Source organism: Amblyomma maculatum, chromosome 1, assembly GCF_055883805.1.
Source record: "Amblyomma maculatum isolate TAMU_Amacu chromosome 1, ASM5588380v1, whole genome shotgun sequence".
Lineage (NCBI taxonomy): Eukaryota > Metazoa > Arthropoda > Arachnida > Ixodida > Ixodidae > Amblyomma > Amblyomma maculatum.
In genome coordinates this window covers 401,124,457-401,148,853 of record NC_139344.1, presented here as the reverse complement: position 1 = coordinate 401,148,853, position 24,397 = coordinate 401,124,457, and the positions used below count along the sequence as shown (strand labels likewise).

Genomic DNA, 24,397 nt, shown 5'->3' with positions numbered 1-24,397 from the left:
TCTGCCCCCGTACCGCCCCTACCCTCCAATGGCTCCATGAAGTGCTGGCATTGTTTATAGAAAACTGAAACTGAGGCTCTTTGAGCAGTGCTGACATTGCTTATAGATAGCATAACCAACTTCATTATCGCATGAAGCTTGTCAGTCAATCTAGAATAACGCTCAAAAGGAATTTCCAGACTGCTGTAGCTTTATCGGCTGAATAGCTTTGAATTAAAGCAAGGATACGTGGACAAGTTGACGGCTAAGCAAATGGGTTTCAGCTTGTTGTTTGACACATTGTTTTATTGTAATTTGTTTAGCAGGTTTATTGCACATATTATTCCAACTTCATTTTGTTATAAACCGCGTTTCCGTAAACATAAAATGCAGTTCCAGGGCATAAAAGACTCAATTGAATATGCTACGAAAGCATTTACCATGGAATATACACCACTGTCAGCACCATAGAGAATTAGAAACCAAATTTCCAAAGGTTTCAATGTTTTTTAAAACGTGCTATAGCTTACAAACTTTACTTAAAAATAGTTCCGTGCGCAAGATAGGCTGTAGTTTTAACACTTTGCTTGTTCATGAACCTATTATTAATTTGCTGATGTTTAGAACCATGCTTGGTAGCACCTCCTTGCTTCTTACGCACGTGGCATATTACAAAGTTAAACCACATTTTGTGCTACCCATCCTTCTGGTCAAGGCTTAAATTGAAACATAGGTTTGCAAACGTTTCCAGCGAAGTAGCGTTCAAAGCCGCTCTCTCATGGGAACAGTAACAAATATTTATTGGTGCCGTGTTACGCAGGAATGTCTTTCCCAATGGGCGTCATGGGTTGCTTTAACCAATGTGATATTTTATTGATTTTATTGCTCACATATGTAATAAGAAAAATATGGTTACTCACCATCTTATGGGGGCATTTAGGATCAGGCTCAGAGTTGGAAGATCTGGTAAAATTGCAAGAAAAATAAATCCATTCATATATTTACTGGAAGAGCATAAAGTAAAACGCGAAGAACACTATAGTGTTTCGCACCTGGGGTAAAATAGTGCTTTTTGGTTGATGACGTCATTTGATTCACAGATTTAGTGGGACAGGACGCCGGAAGCCGTGAGTATGAGCCCATAAAGACTTTCGTCTTAATATGTCACAGGAAAATAGAAGAGCCTAATGTTTGCACGAGACAGCTTCTGCCGCTGTCACTGACATCACCGCGCGGTGCACAATACATGCGTCGCAAGCTAACCGAATTTAGTTATCTCAAACTAAACTTTTCCTTAGATCCAGCACCTCTACCGAACAACTCTACGTCACTAATGTCAGACCTATCCTCGAATATGTACGCCCAGTTTTAGATTATGGATGTACCACTGTAAAAAAAAATTCTTGAAAGCGTAGAAAGTCGTTCTCTGCGTTTCAGCACTCTTACAATTATGATCTTACTGCTACGTGACTAATATGAAACCTACATTTTATCTTGCCGTTCTTTCCGCAGTAAACCATTGCGTCGTTCCCTCTTTCACAAGATCTACTATCATAACCACATAATCTGTTGTTGGTAGATTACATCCGCGCCTTTTATCTCTCCACGGTATGATTATTTATTCAAAGTGAATGTACCGCCTTTGCCAAAAGTAACCAGGCTGCAAGTTTTGGTTCTCGCTTCCATTTTAAAGCCAACATGAATTCCCAGAGGATCACAACTTGTTGACAAGTGAGGACAGGAGCTCGCCTTTACTTTGGACAGATTTTCTGCTTCAGAAGAGGTACGAATTCGCTGCTACCCGACCGGGAAGCAGAACACGCAGCCTGGTTACTTTTGGCAAAGAGGGTACGTTCCCTGACACGGTCACCCACTCGTATTCATCCTTACCAAAGGCCTGTTATGAGTGCAAAATACCTGCCGACGGCATTAGTTGCTATCATGGACACTGATCATTTTCGCAAAGCAATTGCAAGTATATCACAAGCGACTTTATCTTTATAGAGAAGATTTTTTTACTAGACTTTTGTCCTTTACTTCTTTTTCTTTCGTGTACTGTAGTTTTATCAGTTTTGTTCCATTGCTGCTTCAATTCGTTACTACGGCATCCCGTAAATTCTATCCCCAGTAGTGTATGGAAATGAAAAGTCAGCTTTAATCTTTCCGTCCAAGCGTCCTCTCCATGAGCAGGGGCTGACGTCTCATTTCAGCGGGCCAATTTATAGAAACTTCTATACGGCCAGCGTAACTAGAGCACTCTACGCCACAACTACATATTTGGAAAATGGAACCGGACGAGATGTGAGCTGCTGCGAAGAATTTAGTTTCACAACTATTCTCAGCAACGCGAAAAGCAGAGAAGTTTCCTGATATATCAAATGCTCCGACGTGTAGGTGTTACTACCTACAGAACACGACTGCTCAACAGGTAGATCGTAGACACGCGGCTTTATTTAGATGGAGGTTGAATGCAAGGAGCTTGTGTGCTGTACCATTTAATTGCACGCTCAACATCAGCTCGTCGAATTTATCTCGAGCCCTCGGCTAAGCGTCCCTTTTAGCCGGAGGTTTTTCAACAAACTTCAGTGGCGAGTCAACGACCGTCCTGCTTGCTTCTTGCTCTTCGTGTTAGCGCTCATTATTCATCATGTCCTTTTGGACGTTAAGTCTAAAAAACAAATGAATAACCACTAAAAAAAAAGAATGGAAGATGGCTTAGCTCTACTATGACTGGATATACGTAGCGAAAAGCAGTGACTATACTCGGGATGAGAATAACTTAATTTCTCCAGTCTTCTGCGCCTTTCGCCAGCAGCTAAACTCTCCTGGGCTTCCATTTCGAGCGCGTCTAAGTTCACCGACGTTTTATAATTCGTTTAACGGAAAGGAAATGCGCAGCATCTCTCACTCGGACGGACGGATGGAATATAGGAGTGCCCCCTTTGAAACGGGGTGGTAGCAGTAGCTATCATGCTCATATTTCTCCCTATATCCTAATTATTGTTTTAGATTGCTTACCTATACCATCGTTCTTTTAATGAATTTTTATTTCTACATTCTACATTATTTCACAATTATCTCTCTTTTCTGCTTTTAAGCCACCAATCTTTAAGTCGTTTTTTGCAAGCTTCCACCGCCGTTTATTCACCCGACCACTGGTATCTCTAAACTCCAGAGCTTCAGGAAGAGTGACTGCGCCTGCATCGATTTCCGGATGGATACCATTTCATTCGAGTATAATATGGTCAATTGTTTCACTGGAGTTACCACATACAGCACATCCGTCATCTTCATTGTTAAATTTCTTTTTGTAGCTGCGTGTTCGAAGGCACCCTGATCTAGCTTCAAAAAGTAGGGCACTGCCTCTTGAGTTATGAAAGAAAGCTTCCTTCCTGATCTGCCATTTTCCATTTTCGGTATAATTCCACACTGTGCTTCTTTTCCATCGAATTTATCCAATTTTTACCTTCTGTGTTTTTCACCTGTTGCTTAACGCTCTTTATTTATTCGTCCTTGTGACCAGCATACTACTGGTACTCGCTGAAGGCAAGAAGCGCACCCGGCGGCGTTGGAGCGCGCGACAGATGGCGCACCACAGTAGGACGTCACATCTTTGACGTCATCCTAATTGAGTGATCTAACTATTTTAGTCTTTGGTACTTTCAAAATGTGCGCCAATCGCAGTATCTGTCACTCGCGGAATCCCGCTATCAGCCTCACGGTAGACAAGCGGAATTATGGAAAGCATTTCACGACCGGTGGTTCCCTGTACGATCGGTCAGGGACAACTTCACTGAAAGTGTCACATTTGTCAGAGATGTGCTCCGCAGTCAGCCTGAGCAGCCTCATTGGATGGATGTGATTTACGCATTGATCAAAACGAAAACGTTTTAATACATCGTTTAAGTCGAAGGTGGGCTAGTGATTTCCATGCCTCTATATATTTTGTTGACCGGTAAAAGAAAATAAACATTTCACGACCCGGAGCGTGCCAATTCAGTATGGTGATAGCACATACAGTGATGCTCCTAGTATACTTGCTGCTTTATATGACTATTATCGAAAGCTGTTAGGCAGTTGTGGAGATCCAAATCAGAGTTGTAATTTTGATTCCTTACTTGACAACTTTTCTCTACTAGACAATGAGAAGTGTGCTGTAGTAGAGAGACCCATCACTTTGGACGAATTTAAATCAGCCATTTCAGACCTTCAGAGCCAAAATTCTCCTGTCCCAGATGGTATTACTACTGAGTTATATAAAACACCTTGCCTAACGCATGTTTTGATGAATGTTTTCCAAGCGTCCTATAATATGGACTTCCTGCCTCTCCCTTTTTAGTCAGGCCACACAAAATTAATTCCCAAAAGCAAACATACTATTCGGTTGAAAACTGCTCAGGGATATTGTCCAATTTCCCTCTGTAATGTTGATTACAAATTTTTTGCCAAGGTTCTCTGTGGTCGTCTGCAGCTGGTTATTATGAACTTAATACGTTCGCATTAGGTATGTGGTATCAGAGGGCGCAGTATTCAAACACACATCCATATTGCACATTCAGTAATCGAGACAGTATCAAGTGAGATGGGCCAAGTATCTGTGATTCAAATTGGCCTGGCGAAGGCGTTTGATAAAGATCGGCACGCTTTCTTGTTCGCGGTCTGGCACATGCAAACATTAGTGACGTTTTGCTGAAAGGCATAACGTTGTGCTATATGAACTCACATACAAGTCCAATTGTTAATCCGGAGGTAACAAAACCAATACGTCTGGAATCATCTGTTCGTCAAGGATGTCCACTGTCTCCATTGTTGTTTGCTTACACTTGACTGCATAGTTCTTTGATGTATCAGGTGCGGTTCTTAATTTCGATAAATCCAAAGGCTTTTCGTTGGGCCATTGGGGCACTAGACCAAGCCAGCTTGGAGGCATATGCTGGGATTGTAGTCCTCTTCAGTACCTGGAGGTTCCGCTGCCCCAAGTTCGCAACAGCGCAGCCTACTGCGATTCACAAATCGTACCTATGCGGCGACAAACACAGGCTTGGATGGGTAAGGAACTCTGTCTTTTCTAAGGCACAGGTCTGTAACATATTTTTGTTTGCAAAGCTTGCGTATTCCTTCAAGTCCTGCATTGCGCGAGGAGGAAGTTACAAGTTATACACAGAATATTTGCAAGAATATTGTGGCGCTCTCAATGGGAGACCATGCGGCGTGACAACTTGTTCTTTCCCTTAGAGTTTAGTGGAGTGGGTCTTATTCACTGGTTTGTGCATAAACTTGTTTCCCGTTTATTGTTTTTTAAATCGGCAAACTATCCATTTCTTGTAGCTGTGCTCATTAGGCTTCTTAGTCCTCATTTACCTTACTTATTCGTACCGACTGGGCAGGCTCGTGAGGGGCCTTGATGGGGATCCCTTAGAAGATTGCTGACACTTTCAATTTTCTCACTCTTCGTTTCTTTGTAGATTACCTGTATAGCCTCTGGAGAAAGCAGATGACCCAGACTCTCACTGAGTCTTTGTTCCCTACACCGTTGTATCGGCAGCCTTATCTGGGGTTTTTGAACAAAACTGCTCTAAAGCGTGTTAGGAAAATGCTCATTCAGGCAGCTGCAAAAACGTTATTTTTCAAATTACACACAGCGATGTTGCCTGTCAAGACATTTCTTCACAATAAGGAGATGTTTATGCCCTGGACGGTGAACTGTCGTCTCTATAACGTGCCTGAGACAATTGATCATTGATTTATTCTGTGCCGTGATGCTATGTTCTTTTGGGACATATTACAAAGAACTCTTAAAAAGGACACTGAAATTGCACTGAAATTGGATTTTTGCCTCCTGACAAAAACTCTGTCGTGCCTTACGATCTATTTGTGTTGATGGGACTGTTCAGTCTTTGGAAAAGCCGCATGATGGACAGGCATGCAGAGCCACCAAGAGCGTCCAAATCAGTGTTTCGGGAGCAGTTTGCTTTGGTGAGGAGTGTATATGCTGCACGGGAAGAACCTGCAAACTGGATGCCGTATCTAGATGCATGTGCTTGCCTCCCAGAATACTGATGTTTTTACGACGGTGCATTGTCAGGCTAGGGATAGGCTCGTGTTAAAAAGCCCGGTTAATATTAGACATGGACAAGTTTAGGTATGTAGAGTTTTTCCTTTTTTTTTACGGAATTTTTTCCGTGCAATAAAGAAAAAAAAAGTGGCACAGCAGTAGAACGCTCGGCTGGAGTTACATGGGATGGAAGTGCGATTCCCGGATGAAGACAATTTTTTTTTAATTAGGAGGAGTCGCACATTTCTTAAGCGTTGCTAGGCAACGCCGGCAGAGCTTGGCAAGAGGGCTGCGAAGCTGGCCTTGGCAGTGACGTCACTCGGTCGCGGCATGCGTCACACGGTTTCGCGCATGCGCAGAACTGGTACAATCTGTGCACCGGCTCACGCGAAGCTCGTCTCCGACCCTCGTAGTGAAGCTTTTCGCTTCAAAATGTTGAGGTTCCACTATATTGAACCATGTTTCACTAGTGTTAGGTACCGGCCGTAACTACAGTCGTGGCTGCCACTGCTATCTTGGCTCGATTTCGCGCTTGGTTAGCTTCTCGGCAATTGGCTAGTGTCACTTCTCACTGATCAATAGCCTTGGAGGCCTGCCTGGCACAACTTTGGTCTTTGTCTTGAGAGATTTCGTGTATGTGTATGATGAATTTGGTTATTTGAGTGAAGTAACGGAGCAATGGAAACTATGCTATAAAGACAACGATGTTCACTGCACAGCAAGCAAGTATTTTGCAGTTGCATCTTCATGAAGACGACGATGGTTACTTCATTGCACGAGAGTATGTTAGTTTTTCATGAAGCTTGATCGGCGACGGCAATAGCAGAGTGCTCTTGTGCCTGCCCATTACGATGAAGACAAAGTTTGCTTCACAGCGTGGATACAACCGCGCGATGTTAAACAACATTCGTAGCGTGTGTAGGTTCCACCATCTAGGAAACACATAAGACGCTAAGTGCTGGAATAACGCCGAATAACGCGAAATTTGCAAATGAACGTAATTGAGGCAACGTTCCAAAAATACGCGGAGACGCGGACACTGTGTGTACTTTGCTCAATCCCTTTGCGACTGGCAAAATCAGCATTTCCCTAAACTGTGCTATTTCCTCTAACAGATTGTCATTAACATACTGTGCGGAGCTGGCTTATTAGATGAAAGACAACAAGGTATAAATATAGATCCATGCTCTTAGCAACGTTCATCCATGGCCTTGGGGAGAAGCCTATACATAGGCTTTCAAAAGCCCTAGAGGACTTAATTCCGCTCTTCTTTTCACCTAAATGGAGGGCACCGACTGAGTACCGCGTGCGTTTTCGGTCATGGCATGTAGTTTCGTCAATAAGACAACTAGGCACGATCTAGTACGCAACCTTTTCACAATCCATCTATCAGCCGTAATAGTCATGCACTTGACGTTTCCGTCATGACGTCGACGTCAACACAAGCCGATGCCTTCTAGGACGTAAGCATTTTTAGGCTCATGGAATATGGCGCGGAAATATTTCCAAGAAGCGAGTTATATTGAAATATGTATTACTAGGAATGGAACTCCTATTCCCTCCGATGCCCAGTCAAGCGCACAAACCTTGCTTTGTGCTGAGCTTTTTTTTTATTACATTGGGATACTTCCGAGGAAAAGAAACTGCAAGAGCTAATGCACTAGATCAAGTAGGTGTTCCATGCAAGCACATTATCAACCAGTAATTCCCCCCAAAAGCAAATCTCAAAGCTCCAGGACGCACGCACAATAATCGAGATGCAGTAGCCAAATATGCTGTCATTGTAGTGCAGCATACACTACTCGCACCCCCAAATTCCGCGCTCTAAGAATAAAGACATCGATCATTTAGGTGATTAAGCATCATGAGACACCGATCGTAATTTTTATTGTCTAGCATGCGGATAATAGTATCAATGACGACGACGTTCGAGTCAGGGACAATAATAAGGATACAGCAATAAAAATCACGGTTCATTAGTTGACAATGATGGTAGTAAAGATAGAGATACTGATAGAAGAGATAAAATTGACGATGCACCTAGTGAGAACACTACTCTAATTCGGCGTTGGCTATTTCCGCTCTTACACAGATTTCAGCCCACTCCTGTATTCTTTTTCTTCAGGAGAAAACGTCCAATGCTTACACTTAAAATCCAGGAGGCGTTAAGAAGGGAACAGGAGGCAACACTACCTGTGGACAAATGATGGCCGCGAACGCAAACATTAAAAACTGAAGTAACGTTTTGGGTGCTAGAATCGCTAAACTTATAGATTGCATGGCAGCTGCATTTCATTGATTAATAACGACCCAGATGAATAACGCGTCGTACTGAGAAAACATTACTTATGCTGGCTGGTTCACCGCTAAGTATGGATGGTTTACGGTCATTTGTGGCAAAAATATAAGACTTCATGAGCACATTTTGAAAAACTGGTACTCACTCAGCTACTTTTAAACACCCCAGAGCAGAGAAAAGGAATATCCAAACGAGTTTCATTTCTTCTGCCTCCTGCACCAACTACACCAATGCTGAAAGCTTTTAAAGAGGGCTGTGATTGCGATAATAATCCTCTTTTGAAACTTATTCATGGCCTTGTAGTAAAAAAAAGCAATAAAAAGGTATAGGCATCGAAAATATAATGCGCAATTATTGTTCAATGTCATTTGTTTTTATGTTGCAGCTTTCTCGGAATTCTAAATACAAAATACTTTCTTTTCTGAGAAAGATAATTTTGATCCAAAAATAATTTATCAAGGTCAACAATTTCCGGCGAGTATACATTCTGGCTAGGAGAGATATCTACCACGTTATTTTAAACATAGTGGGAAGCTAGCACTTCTCCAGCAGGCGCAGTGATACGGTTCTCTGGTAAACACCTTCCAAACTATTGTTAATTCATGAGTCCCTCATGTCTTGCCTAGGTCAGTATGTCAGCTGAAATGTTATCACATGTAATAGAAATGTCAGCTCTCGCTATGATGATTACTCACAGGACCCTCATGATTGTATTACGCCACCTACACAGCATTGCTGTGATGTATGAGCTTTTGATTCGATCTCCTGTTCTTCATCTCAAATAGTCAAGCAGCAGGTAAGCGTGGACATTCTCGGTTTGTAGGGACACGTAGAAAAACCTTCCTTCTCCAGATTGCTTACAGTAGTGATAGGACGCCAGAACGGGTATCGAAACTTGGGGCATGCATAATTCATTGTTTATTCATGTATGAGCGGTGATAACACGAACCACCTTTACAGGCTAGTATGTTTGAAATGCTCAAGCGTACATTACTAAGAAATATAGGAACCGTGAGGGGAAATGTTTTTTTTTTCTCATCATTGTCTTTGGCGAGTTTCGAACCATACATGACCACACAGAAAGTGGATGTGGGAGCCATCAGTCCATTTGTTGTCTTAGATCCTTGTGCAGCCATTCTTGCAAGGGTGGAAGAACGGGCTAGTTGGTAATTCATCTTGGAAATCAAACTAGCGCACTTCAAACCAAAGACACAGGGAGAGAACGACAACACAGCGCTGACTTCAACTGGTTTTTATTAGAGAGTGACACAATATATATATGTACGAAAAGTGGGCGTGAAAGGATTGATAACTGCTGAGTTTGCACGTGGCGTAAAACACCGAACGCAAAGTTAAAAGACGCACGATAACAATATAGGTCAAAGCAAGGCAGAACGGCAGGGCTATAAAAAATAAAGAAGCGAAAAACGGGGAGGCATGTAGGTAAAAACAGTAAAGAAGGCACGATCCGAAGATACATAAAATAAAATCGAAAAAAGGCCAAAAGGGGCATTAAAGATTCGAGACAGGTGTTTCATTTCTTAAAAGACACCACTGATGTTTTAATGCCTTTTTCAGTCGATATTAAGGATCTTTACTATTCACTTCCACACGACAAGCTTCCTTTGTGTGTTGAAAGTTGTATCGACGCGTTCGGATCCGTTACCTTCCAGAATTCTTGTGGCATCTCGGTGAGCGGCTTCTTGGAACTTTTGACAGTTTACCTTAGCTCAACTTTCGTTTCATGGGATGAAAGCATTTTTATTCAAAAAAGCGGAGTTTGCATTGGCTCCTGCATTGCTCCAATATTAAGTGATATATATCTCGCCCATCATGACCGACTATTAGAGCAGCAGCTATCTTCGTCAGCTGCTGTGAAGATTTTCAGATTTGTCGATGACTACTTAATCCTTTTGGCTAGTAACGAATGTACTTTTCAGAGCTCAGTTTCAGAAGTGCTTTCTTGCTTTGAACAGTGCCTCTCTCCCCTTGTTTTGACATATGAGGTACCGGATAAGGGAGCTTTACGCTTTCTTGATTTAAGGCTATCCAGGGCAGATGACCACCTGTGCTGGTGGTACCAGCCGAGAGGGGGCAAGTCCTTCTTGCCCTACAGTTCAGCCCATTCTAAGATTGTTAAGAGGGGCATTGTGAACCTTTGTTTCACAAATGCCTTAATGAAGTCCTGTGTACACTCTATGGGCCGGAGCATCGATGAGCAAACTCAGCGGCTGATCAATGCTGGCTACCCTGAGCATTTGCTGACCTCAGTAGCAGGCTCCCTCCTGCAGAAGCTTAAAAGGGGTCAAGTGAGAGCTGCTCCTGAGCATCAACACAAGGTTGCTGTGGTGCCTTACCTTCATACAATCTCCCACAGGCTCAAACGGATTGGGCAAAAGGCAGGCGTCCGTGTTGTGTTCTCGGCGCCTGATAAGCTTTCCAAGCTTTGCCGCAGAGTCAATGCCCCGGCTGTGCGAAAGCCAGCCTGCCCTGTTAGGCACCAGGCACCTTTCGTTCCCTGCCAAGTTGGTGTCGTCTATAAGATTGCCCTGAGCTGTGGCAAGGCCTACGTGGGGCAAACCGGGCGTTGCCTAAACGAACGACTAATGGAACACTCAAACAGTGTTTACAATACTACGAAAAGAAACCTTGGTGTTCACTGCCTAAAGTGTCCTTCTCAGCCCTGTGAGCCATCCCTTCATAATTGCACTGTCATTGCGAGAAATGCACATCAGTATACACGCGAAATCATAGAAGCCGCTCACATTCTAAACTTAGGTCAAAATTGTGTTCGCACACCCTCAATAGCCCTGACTAAACGCGAGTTAGAATATCTGAATCAGACGCACAGTAGTTTTAATGTTTAGATTCCGGGTACACTCCTCAGCCTCTAGCGGCCTGGCCTTGGTTGTTTTAGGTATTCTGTTTTTAATGCCCTTTTTGTCTTGTAATGCTCTTAATTGTCCTTTTGACTCTTTTATCGCTCTTGATGCCCCTTTTGTGTTTTTTATCGCTCTTAATGCCCCTATTGGCTTTTATCGCTCTTAATGCCCCTTTTGGCCTTTTTTCGATTTTAGTTTATGTATCTTCGGATCGTGCCTTCTTTACTGTTTTTACCTACATGCCTCCCCGTTTTTCGCTTCTTTATTTTTTATAGCCCTGCCGTTCTGCCTTGCTTTGACCTATATTGTTATCGTGCGTCTTTTAACTTTGCGTTCGGTGTTTTACGCCACGTGCAAACTCAGCAGTTATCAATCCTTTCACGCCCACTTTTCGTACATATATATATTGTGTCACTCTCTAATAAAAACCAGTTGAAGTCAGCGCTGTGTTGTCGTTCTCTCCCTGTGTCTTTGTTTTGAAGTGCGCTAGTTTGATTTCCAAGACAGCCATTCTTTTCTCCCCAACTTAAATTTGGAGAGTAGGACTTTCGTCTCTCAAATAATACCTGTCAACCGATGTAGCTGGAATACGCTATGACGGCGCAAAACTAAGCAATGTGTCATAAAAAACTATCATATATGCAAAGGTAACTTTTTATTATTCAAATTTTCCGGACAATATTTGACGCAGAATTGGGGCAAATGCATTACTTCTCGTTCTCAACAAGGAGAATACTGTGACTCCAATGGCGTGACTGTATTTATGAATGCCACGAAGCTTTGAAGCCACGACAATGCGTCCTTTGTACTATCGGGGACAGAAGTGCCCAGGACACGGCTCCACCGGCCAGAGAGCGAAAAACTGCATCGTTGCCCCATCTAGTGGCAGTTCACTTGGTTCGAAATCAAGGAGGAGCGCATGCGCGCCCTAGCTACCACGTAAGCATGTACTGACGATGCCTTCACGCAAGTTGTTCTTCAGCCAGGAGCCTTCCGCCAGATGCCGCAATATGTGCATCGCTGTGATCGTGTGCTACACGTTCTGCTGCGCTAGAATGACAAGGCACTAGTCATATGTCTTTTGCCATTTGGACGCATGCTCTTGAAGAAACGTGCATTGATAGGCAGGCTGTTTTTATTCTTATTGTTTGCAACAGTGGTTTTCTTCCCGGTTCTGGGAAGTTAAAGCTTCATGCGAACGTCGTCTCTATATTACGTGAGTAAAAAACACACGCAGATTCTCAATGATTGTCGTTAACTGGGCGCAACGTTGTGTAGAAAGTACTGAGCTTCAATTAGGTGATTTTTTGTCTGATGCTTTGTTTTCAATTTTAACAAGCAGCGAGTTTGGAAGCCAATATCTTGAAAATTCTATGTGTTCGTTGGTGACTATGATGTTACCATCACGTTTACTTGCAACTGAGAAAAACATATCTAATTCATGCCTTAGATATGAGGAAAAAATTCAGTCAGGGGCGATAAAACTTTTTATTCGCCTAATAACAAAAACGTCTTGGCATGCTCAGCATAGCTATAGAAAGTACCGTGGCTTTGGTTTAATACCTGGAAAATTTTCCCTCCGCAGCAATGACTTGTTGCAGTCTGCGAGGCATTGACTCGTAAAGGCGGATTATGCATTCGGGATGCTCACGCAGCGTTTCGCACTCGTGCTGTATTGCATTCCACAATCCGTCTGCTGTGGCGCCACCGAGGTTTTTTTGACAGCAAGTTCCTTTTGAGGATGCCCCAAACGTTTTCAATTGGGTTCATGTCGGCGCCATTGGGTGGCCACTCCAGCACGGGTATGCTGTGTCTTTCAAGCGTTGCGCTCACTTTTCGGGCAGTGTGCACTGGGCTGCGATCTTGCTGCAGCAGGTAGCGCCCATCCGGAAACGGACCGTCAAGAACATACGGCACAAGTGTGGTTTTTATGATCTCGCAGTAGGCGTCCGCGTCGAAGTGACTACTTATTCTTACAAGTGGCCCCACTCCTTCCTTGCTTATGGCTCCCCAAACAGCAACAGCACAGCGCCCACTGGAGAGGACACTTTGAGTGTACTCTGGCAAGTACCTGCACGAAGGAGAAGAGAACGGTGCAATGAGAGCAGTAATGTGTACTAGTTGGTGGACATTCATCCTGCAAAAAGTGGGTTAGTGCGCCTCAAAGGAGTTACTTCTTTTGTCCATGTATTTTTGCGCGTAACCCCCTATTTGAAAGACGACAGTGGGAAAACTGGGCAAAGTTCGAGTTTTTCTTTTGGTGGGTTCTAATAGCTAATATTTTCATTGATCTGAAGGCGTAAATATGATTGTTCGTCTTTTTGTGCTTATAGAGCAGCATAGTTATGCAGTAACAGGTACGGTGCCAATTTGCGTACGAATGAATTTAAAGCAAGTTTCTGTAGGGAATGAATAGAATAAAGCTTCACAAAAATTAAAGGAACTGAGAAAGCTCCACAATGCTTCCGGTACCATGAATGGCAGATAATTTTTTTCCGTTCTATTTGACAGTAATGCAAAGGACTGTAAATCATACCTGCAATTCATGGGGCGCCAAACGCGCCGCTTCTGGTCCCACCTTGTCGAAAAGGTAGACTCATCGGTGAAGATGACCTCGGACCAGTCGGCAGAACTCCACTGCTCATGTGTACGCGCGAAGTGAAGCCTTGCCTGTCGCTGTGCTTCCCTGAGAACGGGCTTCTGGACAGCGACATGGTTTTTTAGCCCGCACTCATGCAGTCTCCTTTTGATGGTCTTGCAAGAGACATCCAAGGATAGCTCCTTCTTGATGCTTTTGGCGCTCATAAACGGATCGGCGACTGCGGCACCTACTATGAGAAGATCTGTCTCGTCGTCAGTTGCCCTTGGCCGTCCAGAACGGGGAAGTCGGTAAGTCGCCCCTGCTCATCACGGAACGCCTTTATAATACGAGTCACTGCCCACTTCGAATGGCCAGTGAGCCGAGCGATTTCTCTTTGAGGCACACCTTCAACAAAGTAGCGCACAATTAATTTCCTCTCTTGAATTGGAATAGGAGGGGCCATCTCTGAGACGCAGTGACTGACTTACAAAAGCTTTCGCTACCAATGTCTCTTGACCGGCACATTTCGTGGGTTTAAATCATGCGCTATCAAATACCGATAAGGGTTTCAAAGGGGGCGTGTACCACTTTCCAATTCCACAAAACTAATTTTCGGTTGTCTGCGAAGAGAGCCGCCGTTAGAAATAATAAGAATAAAAACAGCAAGGCATTCAATGCAGGTTTGTTCAAGAAATTATTGCGTTCTTTTGACGAACGACATGACAAGTGTCTTGTCATTCTGACCAGCAGCACGTGTAGCACACGAACACAGCGATACCCATATTGCGGCATCTGGCGGCAGCCTCCTTCGTGAAGAGCAACTCACGTGAAGGCACCGTCAGTACATGCTTACGTGCTAGCTAGGGCGCTCATGCGTTCCTCCTTGATCTCGAACCAGGTGAACTGCCACTAGCTGGCGCAACGATGCAGTTTTTCGCGCTCCGGCCGGCGAAGCCGCGTCCTGGGCACTTATGTCCCCGATAGTACATACCTATCACTTACCCTGCGTTAGACTTCGCCTGCTAAATTAGATGATGCAAATTTATTGATTCCATTGATCGTGAGACAGAATGCCGGCATCGTTTTTGTGCAACCAAGTAAGATGTATTGTATTTGTTACCTGAAAATTTCTACCAGGTTTTCTGCACTCCACTTTATAGCTGCAGTGCCTACCAAACCGTTTTCTACCTTCTGGTATTTTAATACTAACATGCTACCAGTTACATAGCAATATTCTGGGCTTTGCTCAAAGTGAACACCTCTTCTCATCTGAAAGTCTTCACATCAGTTGGCATGATCACTATAGCCTTCTTTGTCAATCTGCTCGCTCTTCTCTTTTCTGCAGTTTATATATATATTGTAAAACAAGGCTAGGTCGAGACGGCGAGGTCGTGACGGCAAGGACAGTGAAGCCTTGTCTAGCGTTTTAATCCGATCACGAACCCAGGCGCGCGCCGGAGCCGGCACCGCGGGACGATGATGATGGTATGTACAAATGAAAGAAGAAGATCATGGCATGTACAAATGAAAGAAGGTCCACAGAAGGCTCACAATATATATATATATATATATATATTGTCACGTAGTGGTGACGAGGTCGACGACGCAATTGAAGGGTCGATGATTGCACTAAAGAAACTGTTTATTTTGGCTGACTTGCACCCGCAAAAGAACTAAGCAACTCGGCGGCGGCGATAGAAACAAACGTGCTCGTCGATCGTCGAACAAAGAATGCTCGCCACATTCGGAAACGCTCAATTTAAAGGCTGCACAGAACAATATAGATAACGTCGCAAACAGCTACCAGCACGGGCTGGAACATCGTGGAAAGACACCCAAGTGGCCGGAACCTTCGAGACAGATCTCGGTGCATCTTGCGCTACAACAAAACTGATAAAGGTGTGACTCGCGACATCGAGCATTAACAAACAAAGATTACGGAACTGATACGCGGTCCAGAATCAGAGTGATAAGCCTGTATGCCGGTGGCTGTTAAAAAACAACAAATACTGTTTTGAAGGTTTCGCGGCAATATATATATATATATATATATATATATATATATATATATATATATATATATATATATATATGTGTGCATATTTTATTCACTTATTTACTTATTTATTCATACTGTCAGGTTGAGCCAAGACAGGAGTTGCAGGATATGTACAATAACCATATTACAGACATCAAGAAAAAGAAACGATCAAACTGTGCAGTTCATTGGTACTCGCATGCACAAAACACACCACTTCACAAGAAACCCGCACAGCCTTAATTATCATAGAACAAGAAGCAAATTCTAATGCAATAAGTACATGGGATAACTACTCTTCGTTAACCGAATAATTTAGACAGCGCACCAGGAAATCATCATACAGTTAACGAGCACTTTTTCAAAGCATTTTAAAACGCTGTAAGTTCTGTAATAATGACAATATCGTTTTGCAGCTTGTTCCACTCGTCTATTGACTGAACTAAAAGGAATATTTGAAGCAATCGGTTCTGTAGATTAATTGTGTAATGCATTTGACGTGCTTTGTTCGGGAGTGAAATTAACATCTCTGTATAGGTATATTTATTTGAAATCAGCTCCCGTGCCATATTATTCCCAGTTTCGGCTGAAAATATGCACACATACATAAATTACGCATTATATCGATAAGATATATCACTATACTAAGTACCCGATATCAGCGGTAGCACAGAAAGACTTTGTTACAGACATGCATTATTGCATATACAAAATATAAAGTTTTAAGACTAGAACCTATAACATTAGGAGCATTTAATTGCCCATAAGTGCGCAGCAATGTCCTATGGAAACCCATTCTATTTAGGGGAGGAAAGAACAGTGCAGTAAACATCGTCATGCGAACATGTGGACAGGACATATTGCAGGGAATGATTAATATGAAGCAGAATGCTTGGCGGAGAGTCGATTGTGATGGCATACGCAGTATACTTTACTTTTACTGTAATATTTTAGAAACTGGTGCAGATATCTGCATCATATTTCACGTGCTCATAAAAGATGCCCTTGCGTACAACGTGAGATACTTGGAGTTTAGATTGTTTTCCTTTCCTTTGGGCTAATCCCAAAATGTGAGATGTGTAGGTACCTTTTCTCTGTAACCACACAGATGAATGTGATGATATTATCACCTGGTGTTTCTGATGTTCTTAGGTGGCGCTTGAAAGAAGAGGACACTGATGTTTCGATGTTTCTGTACCAAAATTACAAATTTGATATTTTAGAGGGTTTCTCCTACCAAGGTTATGGAACAAGCATAAGCGAGAGATTTCAGGGAGATTTGTGTGGAGAGCTGCACATCATGGAGTATCCACTTAGTTATATTTGTTGGCTCATTGGTTGTTTTGAATAGAGATACGGACTCAATGGCGTTTCTGATGCATCTGAGAGTATACCATTATCGCTTTATAGTGACAGCAAAAAAGTCTTGGTTTTTAGATTTCGTGTTGTTGTGGTTGGAAGTGAAATCATAATTAGGAGAAAGCTGACTTTTAAATTATATTTTCGGAAACTTGAAAACCGCTTTTGGGAAGCCTAGTGATCTTTTTGTAGTCCTTGCCTTGCCTATTAGCCGGCGTATGGCCCGTGCTGTTTTCGTGGTTATAATGAATACGAGCACGCATTGCTTGAAGCTGAAAAGATGGCTGTGTTACCATGACCACATAGGGAATTCGCTTCAAAATTTTGAAACTCTCCGCTCCTAAAATACGTCTTGACATGTGAACATCAGCGTGCAGGCGCTGCTCAAATACAACAGTGTCACGTTTATTCCAGTGAGAAGAAAACCTGAACCCTCGTGTTAAAATCGGATGCCTCTTGATGCCGACAAACGTCTTGCTGAGTCTGCCTTTCTCAATCATCCGTCATTAAGGAACTGCGCTGCTTCGTAGGCTTCTCTTCTTACATTTCTAGTTTTGCTCTCATATTTGCGGCTAGTGTTGCCGTTCTGACGTGGCTTCACCGAGAAGCCTGAGTATTTATATGGTACGCACAATCCCCTAACGTGTACAACCCCTTGGAAATATACTCAATGCGCCGCCTATCCAACACCAATATTCCTTGAATAAGAAGGTCGACCTGCGGGCTGACGGATAGAAAAACACTATCAGCTCCGTTTATTCCCAAAGCAAACTATAACCGAGCCGTACATTTACGAAAGGTGAGTCGAATTGCTATGCAGCTAAACGATTCTATAACATGTTTGGGCCTCGAAAATCTCAGCAATTCTATTGTCGTCTTGAAAGGTGTCATTGATGATCACGCAGCTGAATTTCTGTATGTTTAGAGTAGTGTTTGCTGCATAGACAAAGAGACATTCAATATCTAACAATAAGATATCCGCGCCATCTACTGATTTTAACACAAGCGCAAGGTACTTGATGTCTAGTCACATCCTGTACCGGCATTATTTTCCAGCCTCTACGCTTTCGAATGCACCGCGCAGTCGCTAAATATCAGTGACATATGGTTTAAGACGTGATAAGAATGCTCGGATTTCTTCCTATACACCTTTTCCCTAAACTAGATCCCCCCCTTAACCCGTACTGGGCCTCACTAATCTCACATTTCGTGCGAAGCAATTATTTTGGCCATCTTCCGTGCACATGTTTAAAACCAATGGATTACTTCCGCTTGCCACCTTGCGCGCCAAGCTCCAGGCTACTACTGCTCGGCATTTGGCAGGTGGCCATCGTTTTAGGTTTCCCATTTTTGGTTTCTGTAAAAGACACCACGTCCTCTTGAGTCGCGTCATTAATGAGACAGGTTAGGCACTATATGTATAATGTATTTGGTTTAAAACTGTGACTGACGTTTTCCTGTGTGTGAATGTTCTAGCATAAACGCATAATGATGCTATAGAAATCAGCATTTTCCCTATGTTCCAATTTTTCGTCAAGTGAAAACATCGTAAAATATATTTGACCAGCTCCGATTACAAAGTGTACCATAAAAATCGCATGAGTTATCTGAATATTTTCAATTCCCTAGAAGTTTCTAATGACGTCTTCGCATGTTTCGAATTCCGCGAAGATCATCAAATGCTAGGAAATGTCAGCTTTTACTAATTGGCACTTAAATGAAAAAGAGCTTCTTTGCTAAAGTCTAAATAAAAAATGCGTATTGATACCTGATTTCAATAGCCATCTATCATGTAGGCATCTCTAGAATTATGACATCAATAATGTTTCTTAGTTATCTGTGCGATGCCTTAGAGCCTCCTCTGTAATGTGCATTGTCATTTTTTATGCACATTACTAATCACTGATCAACTTGACGCAGCTATTGTACCCCACAAAATGTCCTGGCCAGGTACAAAGGTAAAGGAAGGGTTCCCTTCACGCAATGAGAATGACTTCAGCGTTCATCGCAGATATTTTTGGCGTGTAAAATGCAACAAGGACTCCTCTTGCAGCGGTCTCTTGAATGGAGATTTAAAAATTCGCTTTCATGCAGCAAGAGAGGGCTAAAGCCTCTATCTCCACGACATCTGGCACCGGCATTGTGTGAAAAAAAGTGTCGCCATTCCTCTGCCACGTGGTAGCAGGCATGTGGCATGACTCTTAATTAGATACAATGTATCACTAGGTCCCCTCGGCTTTGTCTGCTCGCCACTCAGCCGCTCCCATACAAATTTTCAAGCCCCACTTACGGACTCCTCTGAGGTAAAGCATTTTTGGAAACAACCCAGTATCTACACGAGGGCCCCAGATCAGCGGTTTATTCTCGGCAGGCACTAGTGACAAAAAGTGCGTTTTGAAGACGACCAACTGGCATCAACTTTTTTCGAACGTGCTCTGTTAACAATTTTACTGAACAGTTCACACCACTGGTGAGACGAGCAACCGACGCTCTCACAAACGGGAGCAGGTGAAATGGTCCTATATTTGTGCTATAACCTGCTCTACTTTCCTCTTTGGATAATAGGATATCTCCTATTACATACTGAACCACCGCTGCGAAAAGCCCATCTCTCTGGCCTCATTTTCTTAGCTGAAAGGACACGCCCGTTCCGCCAAACTTTGACTTTTTCCAGAAATGTTGCTTATAGCAACAGCGTCTTCAAATTATCGACTTTTCAAATTTCTTTATTTGCTAAACCGAGGTCAAATGTTTTTCTGCATATCTATATATAAGACCCAATAATGAGAGGCCATTAAAGCACTCAAATTTATGTAATGTTTTAATTATTGTATGCCATGATGAGTAGGATGTTCAAACTGTTTACAAATCCGAAAAATAATTACTCACGCAGCGGTGGAGCTACGTGCTTGGCACTCTGCTGGCCTTGTTCAGCTTTTTACATATGAAGCAATAGAAATTTCAAAATTGCTTGTAGAAAAAAAATACTTAGTTACAGCGGACAACATTAATATTCGAATAAATTCATCATCATCATCAGCCTGACTATACCCACTGCAGGGCGAAGGCCTTTCCCATATTTCTGCAATTAACCAGGTTCTGTGCTAGCTGCATCCACTTGACCCTTGCGAACTTCTTAACCTCATCCGCCCGCCTAACTTTCTGCCGCCTCCTGCTACGCTTTCCTTCCCTTGGAATCCAGTTTGTTACCCTAAGCGACCATCGTTATCCTCTCTTCGCACTACATATCCTGCCCACGCCCATTTCTTCTTCCTGATTTACATTAGAGTGTCAGTGACTTTATTTCTCTGACCCAATCTGCACGCTTCCTATCTCTTAATGTTAGCCCGACCATTTTTCGTTCCATAGCCCTCCGGGTTGTCCTCAACTTAAGTAGTACCCATTTGGTTAGTCTCCGCGTTTCAGCTCCATAGCGACTTCTTAATGAACATGTGTATACATGAATGTATCCTTTATTTGATTTGGTTATAAAGCGTTTGGTAGAAAAATTTTAAACCCAGCGATCACTTCCAAAATGAGGTGACTTCTTGATATCTCCTTTCAAACATTCTGACTCATGATTAGTCCTAATTATAATACTCTTGCTCCGCCGTTATACACTCAGGCTGTCATGTAGCAAAACATCACCTGATGTCACCACCGTTGCTTTCTTTTTTTTGTTAATTAAATTTATCAAACAGTTACGTCGACTATTCAAAATAAAGTTAAGGTACTGACTTCGGTTTCCGCAAATATATATATACTCATCTAGGACATTTAGAGCAAAAATAATATATTTTGTGACAGTTTGAAAACATAACTTTCGTAATAGGAATATTTGTAGATTTTTTAAGGGCAGTCGACATGGTAAATCTTGAGTTGATCGTAACGAAGTTTTGGTGCTACGGGATCCGAGACCAACCTGCAAATCTAATATAATCTTACCTCACTAAAATAAAGCAAGCAGTCATTATAAATAATGTACTCTCAGAAGTAAAACCAAATTTTTCCGGTGTCTCCTAATGTAGCAAACTGGTGCCATTTCTTTTTAATATGTATATATTATTGATCTCATCAATATTATAGAGATGCCAATTTTAATATATTTGCAACTGACACGAGTATTTTTTTTTTTTACTGGAAACAATATTCAGGTTTTAGTGAAAGTGTTAATACAACAATGGCAATGATGGAAAAATTGTCTCAATTTAAAATGTGTGTGAATGAAAAGAAAACAAAAGCAGTGTGTTTCTCCCGAAAAAAAAAAAAAAACAGTTTTTACTGACTATTCTATTACATTTAACCTTTGACCGATAAACATAGTTGATTATTTCTGGTGCCTCGGGGTGAACGTTTCTTTAGCTATGTCATTGGGAGATCAAGTAAATAATGTCATACCATTGGCTAGAGTAATTGGCATGATAGGTGGGAACAGGAGAAATTACTCCCATGTCACCTAATCTAGTTCTTTATAACGCACGCGTTCATTTTCACCTGAATTACTAGCCCATTGTATAAATCTGCAACATATTCCTGTCTCCTTAAAATTCACGCATTACAAAAAAGGGTTCTTCGCTATGAATTTAATATTACTTATAGGGCACTCAGCAAAGGTCTCTTTCTAGAAGCTAATGCGATAAGGATGTTTGGGTTATATCAGTATCGCTTAAGCACTCATTTTAAAGAAATTAAAATTAACATAAAGAATATTCGAAGCCTGGCAAGTTTGAAAGAAAAAACAACATACCACCCCCAGACAGCTCGATAACTGGACAGTGCCGACTGTACACCTAACTGTGGGCAAGAAAGCTTGCAACATATACTTGCTTCCCTTCTGAATGCTCATTCTTCTTTAATCTTCCGCTAATTTATTACACCCATCGGATGCTGCGTAGCATTTATGTAGAAGGTACAGCCCATTTTTTTTTTCATGCCGAGTTACACTTTGGTTCGGTGTTATACATTTGTTGCATGAAAGTATCATACATTTGTTGCAAACTTCTCTTTTTGTTCCGGCTTGTGTGCCGTTCGCAGCGAGTTATATTGCATTGTACTTAGTTATCAGCTGTTTCTATTTAGTTCTATGTGAATGGCATCGTAATGTACTCAGTTATGTGCTGTTCGTTTTTATTTCATTTTTCTTCGTATCTTTTCTTTTTAGGTTTTTCTTAGTATAAGACTACGCCTGAATGAATGAGTCGTTGTTTGCTGCTTTCCAAATGAGCACTGTGGCTTTGTCGAGCTGTTTTTTTTTTTAAGCGTTTTCTGCAGCTCCATTGTCCCTGCACTTTTGGAGGAAGAAATAAACCTATTATTATTATTATCATTATTATTATTATTATTATTATTATTATTATTATTATTATTATTATTATTATTATTATTATTATTATTATTATTATTATTATTATTATTATTATTATTATTATTATTATTATTATTATTATTATTATTATTAACTCCCACTTTCTAGCCTTAGTATTGTATTTACTTAACTTTTTGCTTTTTCTTCTGTTCAATGCTGTCTGTATCTTCAACTACTTTTTATCCGTTTCTTATATTTCAACTTTAAACTTTATATTCGAATCTTACTGTCCTTTGTTCAATTTTACTTCTTTATTGTATTATTCTGTATTTCTAGCCTGTGTTTTAAGTGCCATGCACTTGTTGAGCCTGGAATGGTTGTTTATTTTATGTATATTTCTATATTACTCTAATCAATGTCAGTTATTTGTTGTTGTTTTATTTTCTCTTCTATCTACCGTTCTTTTTTTTTTTCTTTCCTGGTGTGCTCAAAAATTCTCTCGCTGTGTATTTAAGTGATGCTACTCATTGATTGCTTACTTTCCGTGATACTTTTTGTCTCAGTTTCATTTCATGTATTATTTATTTCTTTTTTTGTGTTCTCTCTGTGTGTGTAAACATGTTTGTGCTTTTTCATTTTTGTTTTTTTATTTGTGCTGCAGCACAAAGACCACATTGTTGTTACTGCGCACATTAAATAAAGATTATTATTATTATTATTATTATTATTATTATTATTATTATTATTATTATTATTATTATTATTATTATTATTATTATTATTATTATTATTATTATTATTATTATTATTGAATAAGTCGTTTTCAGGATGTTCATCAGCTGGCAGGAGTCTCGTGGTTGAAAGGTGCGTACAAGCTGTTCAGCCTTGGCGATAACCTTTGGCCAGCTGAGAAAACAGATCGCATTTTTTTTGCGCCTAACCTCCCCGATACCTATCTTTGGTTTTACGCGCTGCGTACCTTGTACCTAGCTTTATTGCTTCAAGCATTTCTTGCCTGATCTTCTGCTTGATGTAAACGGGTCGGTCCTAAGATTTCACAGAATTGGCAGAGTCAATGAAGACATACTTGAATGCATTGTTTCATAGTTCCGGAAAATGCGGAACCAGCAGTTGTTCATGGCCATTGAAATGACAAATAATACACCTCCTCGGCCGGCTTAGGGGTGTCCTATAAAGAACACCGCCTAACAGCATTCATACATAATCAACAACCTCTGTCAGTATTCATCAAAGAATGAGCATCGAAGCAAGAAAAGGCCACTCAAGAAACTAGCTTGTCACTAAAAGGTTATGGAAGCTTATCCAGACTGATCCCCAAAGTTAAGAAAGCTGTCAAGCATGCTGCGCACACGTGCCCATCACCGACGCAAGAACAAACATGTCAAGTAAAGTGCTTAAAATGAATACAATTACTTGAAATTCAGCAAATATTTAGGAAGCTCTGGAAGCAAGGGAGGCCCGCAAAAACGCTGGCTAAAAGAACTGCCAATGAGGCAAGAATAGGCTGCACTTGAAAATGGCTTTCCTTCATCAGTATTTCCTGCTTGCCAGAATTTCACTTAAAGACATTTTACAAATGCTTCATTGGGTAATTTTGTCCCTCACCAGTTTAAGCTTCGTTTCTACTATGACATGTGCTATCATCACTTCTACTCTCGAGCACACACGCTTACGCGCTCGGTTAGAAATAAACAGTGCTGCCCTTTGAGCCTGTTCGTTATCTGGTTTGTTTGTGTGCTTTACCGTCCCAAAGCGACTCGGGCTATGAGAGATGCCGTAGTGGAGGACTCCGGAAATGCCGACCACCTGAAGTTCTTAACGTGCACTGACATCTCAGAGCACACCGTGATTGCTTTTCGCCTCCATCGAAAAGCTGCC

General features: G+C 41.7%; 1 long non-coding RNA gene across 1 annotated transcript in view; it reads right to left on the bottom strand.

Moving 5' to 3' along the window:
- LOC146208698 (uncharacterized) overlaps nt 1-22,054 on the bottom strand; it is a 30,004-nt gene extending 7,950 nt beyond the window's left edge. The window contains exons 1-2 of the long non-coding RNA XR_014703397.1: nt 21,941-22,054; nt 900-942 (exon numbers count right to left, since the gene is read on the bottom strand). This is a non-coding gene — a long non-coding RNA (uncharacterized LOC146208698). The remainder of the gene's footprint in view (nt 1-899; nt 943-21,940) is intronic.
- Nucleotides 22,055-24,397: the final 2,343 nt, after the last annotated feature.